This window comes from Echinops telfairi, unplaced genomic scaffold, assembly GCF_000313985.2.
Source record: "Echinops telfairi isolate 266 unplaced genomic scaffold, ASM31398v2 ScPeMD7_1;HRSCAF=3_0, whole genome shotgun sequence".
Taxonomy (NCBI): Eukaryota; Metazoa; Chordata; class Mammalia; order Afrosoricida; family Tenrecidae; genus Echinops; species Echinops telfairi.
The window spans coordinates 92,224,525-92,231,084 of NW_022103896.1; the positions used below are offsets into that span (position 1 = coordinate 92,224,525).

At 39.1% G+C, this 6,560-nt stretch overlaps 1 pseudogene; it reads right to left on the reverse strand.

The window, feature by feature from the left end:
• Positions 1-1,758: 1,758 nt before the first annotated feature.
• LOC101647263 lies at positions 1,759-2,358 on the reverse strand (annotated as a pseudogene).
• Between the last annotated feature and the right edge of the window lie 4,202 nt (positions 2,359-6,560).

Genomic DNA, 6,560 nt, shown 5'->3' on the forward strand with positions numbered 1-6,560 from the left:
GGGAATAGTGATATTTGAAGGGGAGGGGAGGGTAACCAGAGGAGGGGAGGAAGGGGGAACTGATCATAATGATCGACACATAACCACACACCACCCCCCTCCAGGAGAATGAACAACAGATACTGTGGGGGAATAGAGACAGTATTCAGTGTAAGATATGAAAAAAATAATAATTATAATTTATCAAGGGGTCGTGAGGGGGAGGGAGGGGGAAAAAAAGAGCTAATACCAAGAGCTCAATAGAACATAATGATGGCAACATATGTACAAATATGCTTTATATAATTGATGTATGGATTGTTATAAGAGCTGTAAGACCCCCCAATAAAATGAACTTTTAATAAAAAAGTTTTAAAAGAAAGAAAGGACTACACAGGGGGGAAAATCTGTTCTTGAGAGGGTCTAGATATTCAGGTGGGAACGACTCAGGGTTGTATTTTGGCTCTTGTGGGCTTGTTTTCATTTTCTTCAGCTTTTATATATGAGCAATTGATGGTCTGTTCCATAGTCGGCCCTAGGCCTGGTTTAGCAGCTCATATTGAGCTTCTCCATCATCTCTTCACACAGACGTAGTCAATTTGATTTCAGTGTATTCGATCTGGAGAAGTCTATAGGTATAGTTGCCATTTGCCTTATTGGAAAAGGTATTTGCTACAAACAAGTTGTTGGTCTTGCAACATTGTATCATGCTTCCTTTCTATCACCAAGACCATCTTTTCCGACTACTGCTCCTTCCTCGTCGTTTCTCACTTTTGCATTCCAATCACCGATAATTCTCAGTGCATCATGATTGCATGTTTGATCAATTTCCACCTCCAGATTTTGGTAGATTTCTTCAATCTCTTCATCACTGGACTTTGTGGTTGATGTATAGATTTGATTGCACCCAAAGTGAGAACATTAAATTAACTGTAAGGTTTTACTTTTTTGTTTGTCTGGAGACATTAACGACATGTGCTTCGGTACAATGTAGTTTGGTTCAAAATGAGGGTTTTCCATAAAAGCACAAAATGACAGTAAAGACATTAATGACACTGTAAGAAGACTTGTTAACAAACTCCCCCCACCAAAAAAAATCAATGGTTGTGCAAACCTGATGAATCTGGGAGATGTAAACAGAAAGTGAACCAGCAAATAACTACTATCGGTCCTACTTTCAAGGTTTGAAATGACTGAAGGAATAAACCACATTAGGTCTAGTGTTCATAGTTCCCAGATTTTTTTTTTTTAGTTCTTTATGATCCTAAAAAAAAAAAAAAAAATCAATGGTTGTGCAAACCTGATGAATCTGGGAGATGTAAACAGAAAGTGAACCGGCAAATAACTACTATCAGTCCTACTTTCAATGTTTGAAATGACTGAAGGAATAAACCACCTTAGGTCTAGTGTTCATAGATCCCGGATTTTTTTTTTTTAGTTCTTTATGATCCTAAAAATACACAAATATTGTGCTGGGTATTTTGGCACCTAATCTCACTAAGTTTCTTGTATGGTGATAAGATTCTGGCATGGGAATAGATTTAAAACAATACTGCATGATTTTCAGGACAGGTCAATTGGTACAAATGATAAGCACATTTTAAATGCTGAACACTGTGTCCAGATAACCCAAAGGTGTAGCCTGGTAAAACTGCTTTCAATACTCCTAATGGAAGCTTTATAAAACGTATACACCAAGCTAACATGTTAGCAAATATACATGACACATTCGATCCTGTCTCAAGTTCCACTTCCAAAGGAATACCATCAGGCACCCGTTTATTGGATGCAACGGTTATTTCTATGACCATTGGAGTCTTTGAAGCGCAGTCGCGTTTTAGGCGGATACTTCTCCAAATACAAAAGCTGCTTGCTATTAAAAGCTCCACGACGCTTTTGTCTTATGAACTGTACTGCATCTTCATATTTCATTCCACTTTCAATTAATGCTAGGGCAACAAGCACTGGAGCTCTCCCAAGTCCTGCAACACATTGGACAGCAATACAACAGCCAGGCTCTTCACGAAACTTAATTTTCACGAGACTTAACCAGTCATCAACAATTTGGTTGGACGCTGGCGCACCATCATCAAAAGGCCAATCAAGAACATGAATGCCTTCTTTTTCCACAAGAGCAGTGTCATAAGTTGCTTCACATACTCTTACGATTGTGGTAACCCCATACTTCTTAAGTTCCTCTATCAATGTATTTAAGGTCGCATTGTTTGGGTTGTGTGTAATAAAAAATCTCATGTTCTTGTATGACTTCCATAGAAGCTGGGCGGTTCATTCGAGCCATGTTAATGTAATTAAAAAAAAAACTCAATAGGGCTATGAAAGAACTTTAAAAAAGTGAATACAGAAATGATGTAAAGAAAATGAAGTCTGCTTCAAAATACTCCACTTGAACTTCTCCGTGCTCTGAGTATGATGTTCATCGTAATGGGGATGAAATGAACCTCCTAACCAGAAGCAGCAATTCTCCAATCCAGTAACACTGAGGCATAGAAAGGAAGTGCACTGAGGTCTACCCCATCCAGGTCAGAGCTCTTGACAAATGGCTCTGTGAATGGATTTCAATTCAACACTTCTGTGTCCACGCTATCTGCTCTTATGGGGCCTTCTTGGTGGAGTAGTAATGACTTTCTACAGTTCACTTGTCTGCATAGAGGTCGTGCTGTGCCTGGCAGTAATCTCCACTGCCCTTCAGAAACTCCATAAATGTGTCACCAAGAACACCACAGAACTGAGGAATATGTTTTCTCATTGAAGATTGTGGCTGAGGTGGTCGTGGCCGGCGGCGGCAGTGGTGCAGGCAGTGGGGGCACCAGGCTCTACCATGCAGTGAGCGGCTCCGGAGAGCGAGACTATAAATCTTTATAGGAACAGACAGCCTACTTTTCTTTCGCAGACAGACTGGTGAATTTGAACCAGTGACATTGCAGTTAGCAGGTCAACACCTAACTCACAGGCATCCAAGGTTCAGAACTGTTCAATGGAGCACTGGAAGGAGGACACTTCCATGTGAAGGATGAAACCCCTGCCTCCTAGGTTTCCAAGAGTGGAGTCAAGCCCTCCTCCATTTAAGCGAACCAGATCTTTACTAACTCACTTCCAAAACTTGAGGCTGTCCTTCCTTGTACTCATTATTATTATTATTAATGTAATTATTTTTAAGTGTGGCAAAAATATGCACAGCAAAACGTTCTCCAATTCAACAACTTCTACATGTATAATTCAGTACCATTGATTATAATCTTTGTGTTGTACAGCCATTATTGATATCCTTTTCCAAATAGTTCTGCCACCACAAACATGAACTGAATGCCCCCTAAGCAAACACCCTCTCTCCTTCACCTATTGTAACCATTGGTCAAGTTTGGTTTAGTTCTTTCTTTCTTTTTTTTTAAATCATTTTATTAGGGGCTCATACAACTCTTATCACAATCCATACATACATCAATTGTGTAAAGCACATTTGTACATTCATTGCCCTCATCATTCTCAAAACATTTGCTCTCCACTTAAGCCCTCCGCATTAGGTCCTCATTTTCCCCTCCTTCCCCGCTCCCCCCTGCCCCCTCCCTCATGAGCCCTTGATAATTTATAAATTATTATTTTGTCATATTTTGCCCTGTCCGACGTCTCCCTTCACCCACTTTCTGTTGTCTGTCCGCCAGGGAGGAGATCACATATAGTTCCTTGTAATCGGTTCCCGGTTTAGTTATTTCTTGATTAATTCAAGAAGTGTGAATTTGTAAAAAGTTGCTGATACTTTCCCATTGACTTACACTTTATACTGTGTATACTCAAGTATAAGCCAAGTTTTTCAGCACATGTTTAATGCAGTTTTTGTGGTAAAATTAGGTGGCTCAGCTTTTTTGAGTTAGCTTCTACTTGAGTATATACGGTAAATGCACTCCTTTTTTAAACCTTATGATTAAAAGATAAAATTAACTCCTATGTGTGATGACAACAAGACAAAAATCATTCCCCAATTCCAGAACACTTCATTGTGTTCATACGGAACCTATACTGGAGCAGGAGGCAGTGGTTCGAACAGTACAAGGGGATTCTGCATGGTTTAAAATCAGGAAAAGCGTGCTTCAGGGTTGTATCCTTTCACCACATTTAAGGTATTTAAGGTTGGAGAAAGGCTTGTTAACAACCTTCGATATGCAAATGACACAAGCTTGCTTGCTGAAAGGAAAGAGGATCTGAAGCACTGATAAAGATAAGGACTAGAACCTTCAGTATGGATGGCAGCTCAATGTGAAGAAAACCAAAATTCTCACAATTGGACCCATAGTCAATATCAAGATAAAGAGAGAGAAGCTTGATCTTAAGCCTTTTTTTTTTTTTGATCTTAAGACTTTATTTTCTTTGGATCCACAATCGATGTTCATGGAAGCAGCAGCCAAGAAATCAAACAACTGGACTGCATTGGGCAAATCTGCTGCACAAAACTTCTTTAAAGTATTGAAGAGCAAGAATGTCACTTTGAGGACTTAGGTGCACCTGGTCCAGGCCATGGTATTTTCATTTGCTTTGTATGCATCTGAAATTTGGACAATGCATAAGGAAGACTGCAGAGAAATGGATGCACTTGAATTATGGTTTTGGTGAAGAATTCTGAAAATACTGTGGATTGCCAAAAGAAGAAACAAAAATATATTTTGGAATAAGTACAGTCCTTAGAAGAAAGGATGGCAAGACTTGGTCTCAAGTACTTCGGACAAGTTATCAGGAAAGACACCAGCTCATTGAAAAGGACGTGGTGCTTGGTAAGTAGAACATCAGCGAGAAGTAGGAAAAGCTCCAGGAGATGGACTCCCACCGTGGCTGCCACAATGGGCTCCAACACAACAACCAGTATCAGGATGGGCTGGGACAAGCCAGTGCGGCCCCCTGGAGAGCACAGGGTCGCTAGGCTCAGGACCCACGGCAGGCAGGCAGGGCCTAACAACAATCACAGAGTCCAAAAAATAAAACTGAAGGAAGCAAGGAAAAGGAGACTGTGGAGATAAGCATGTGATCTTCTAGGTAATTTAAATCGATGCTTAACTCGGATTACAGCCTGGTGGTCGGTAAACGTTAAAGTTCAAATCCCAAACTTGGAATAGTTTGCTGTCCGTGGCCACAGATTCCAAGGTGAGCTCCAGGGTATTGCTCCCTCAAGATATCCAATTGATTATGAGACTGATCATGAGAAGTGTCAGTCACGTATTTGAAAAGCTGAAAATTCACCCTTTATCCTGTGGACAGGACCCATAAAAGAGTTTTAATGAAACACTTTCTCTGAAACACTGCTATGAAATACTTTCATATGGAAGGAAACCAATAGAATAAAGTAATATTTTCCTCTTCTGTACTGTAGATGCTCGATCAATAGTAAATAGTTGGAATGGTGAAAGCAGGAAAAATATAGTATTTCTGCTATCGTTATTTGTTTCATATTCTGTTAATCATAAATTTGTCCTCATTTTTTTGTGAAGCATGGGGTCTTGTCTCTTAATAATATTTATGTTTATTTTCAGAATTTTTGAGGGTATGAATATTTTCATGAACTTAAAAGTTTTGTTCTAAATGTAAGCTAATTGTCCCAAGATAAAGTGGTTGGAAATTAAAGTTTTTATTCATCAGTTGTCATATGTATTGTAAACCCCAAAATATATAACTTAAAAGACATTAATACACATGTTTGCTGCTGCTACCCCATCATTTAAAATTTTTATTTGTAAGCAGCCCCCAATGCAAATGATATACAACATTTGCCAGTCAAACATTTTTATTAGCCATTTATGTTACTAAAAAAGAGAGATTTTTCTTAAAGGTGAACATATAAGTAAATGAGGGCAGTAACCATAAATGAATATTATGTTTTATGCTTATTTAACTGATTTTTAATCTTTCAAAAAGTGAAACAATCAGTGCAAAGTCTCAAGTGTCTATACAATCATAGTGTGTGAAAATGATAATAATAATTCTTAAAGCCAGCATTTAATGGGATCTGTTCTGTAGTAGTAGCACAAATGATCTGTTAATCCCTGAAACAACTATGGAGGTAAGGATTATTAATATCTTCATTTTACAGAAAATAAAAAAAGATAAGTTTAGTAATCTAACTCCAGAAACTTAGTACCATTTATCTAAAGGCAAAAATAAATGTATTTTTAAAACCCCAGTTAACAACACTGTAGTTGTTCTGTGCCACCCAGGGAATTTCAGCTCATGGTGGGTGTCCCCACAGGACAGAGCAGCAATGTCCCTTGGGGTTTCCTAGGTTGTAATCTTTGTCAGAGCAGATTGCTAGGTCTTCTTCCCACCGAGTGGCCGTGCAGAGAAAAGTAACCCAGACCATTGTCAGGAACGTAGCAGAGTCTGGAAGTCGCTCTGAGTTCAGAAGATAGAACAGGAACTCTAGGTTGGGCAAGGTGGCCAGAATTACAGAGCATAGTCTGTAGATGAAGGTTGTATAGACAGTACTCCAGAGATATATAGCGGTACCTTTAAAAGCAGGGATGGGAACTGCTTTTCTGTCAAGAGCCATTTGGGTATTTATAACATGATTCGTGGGCCAT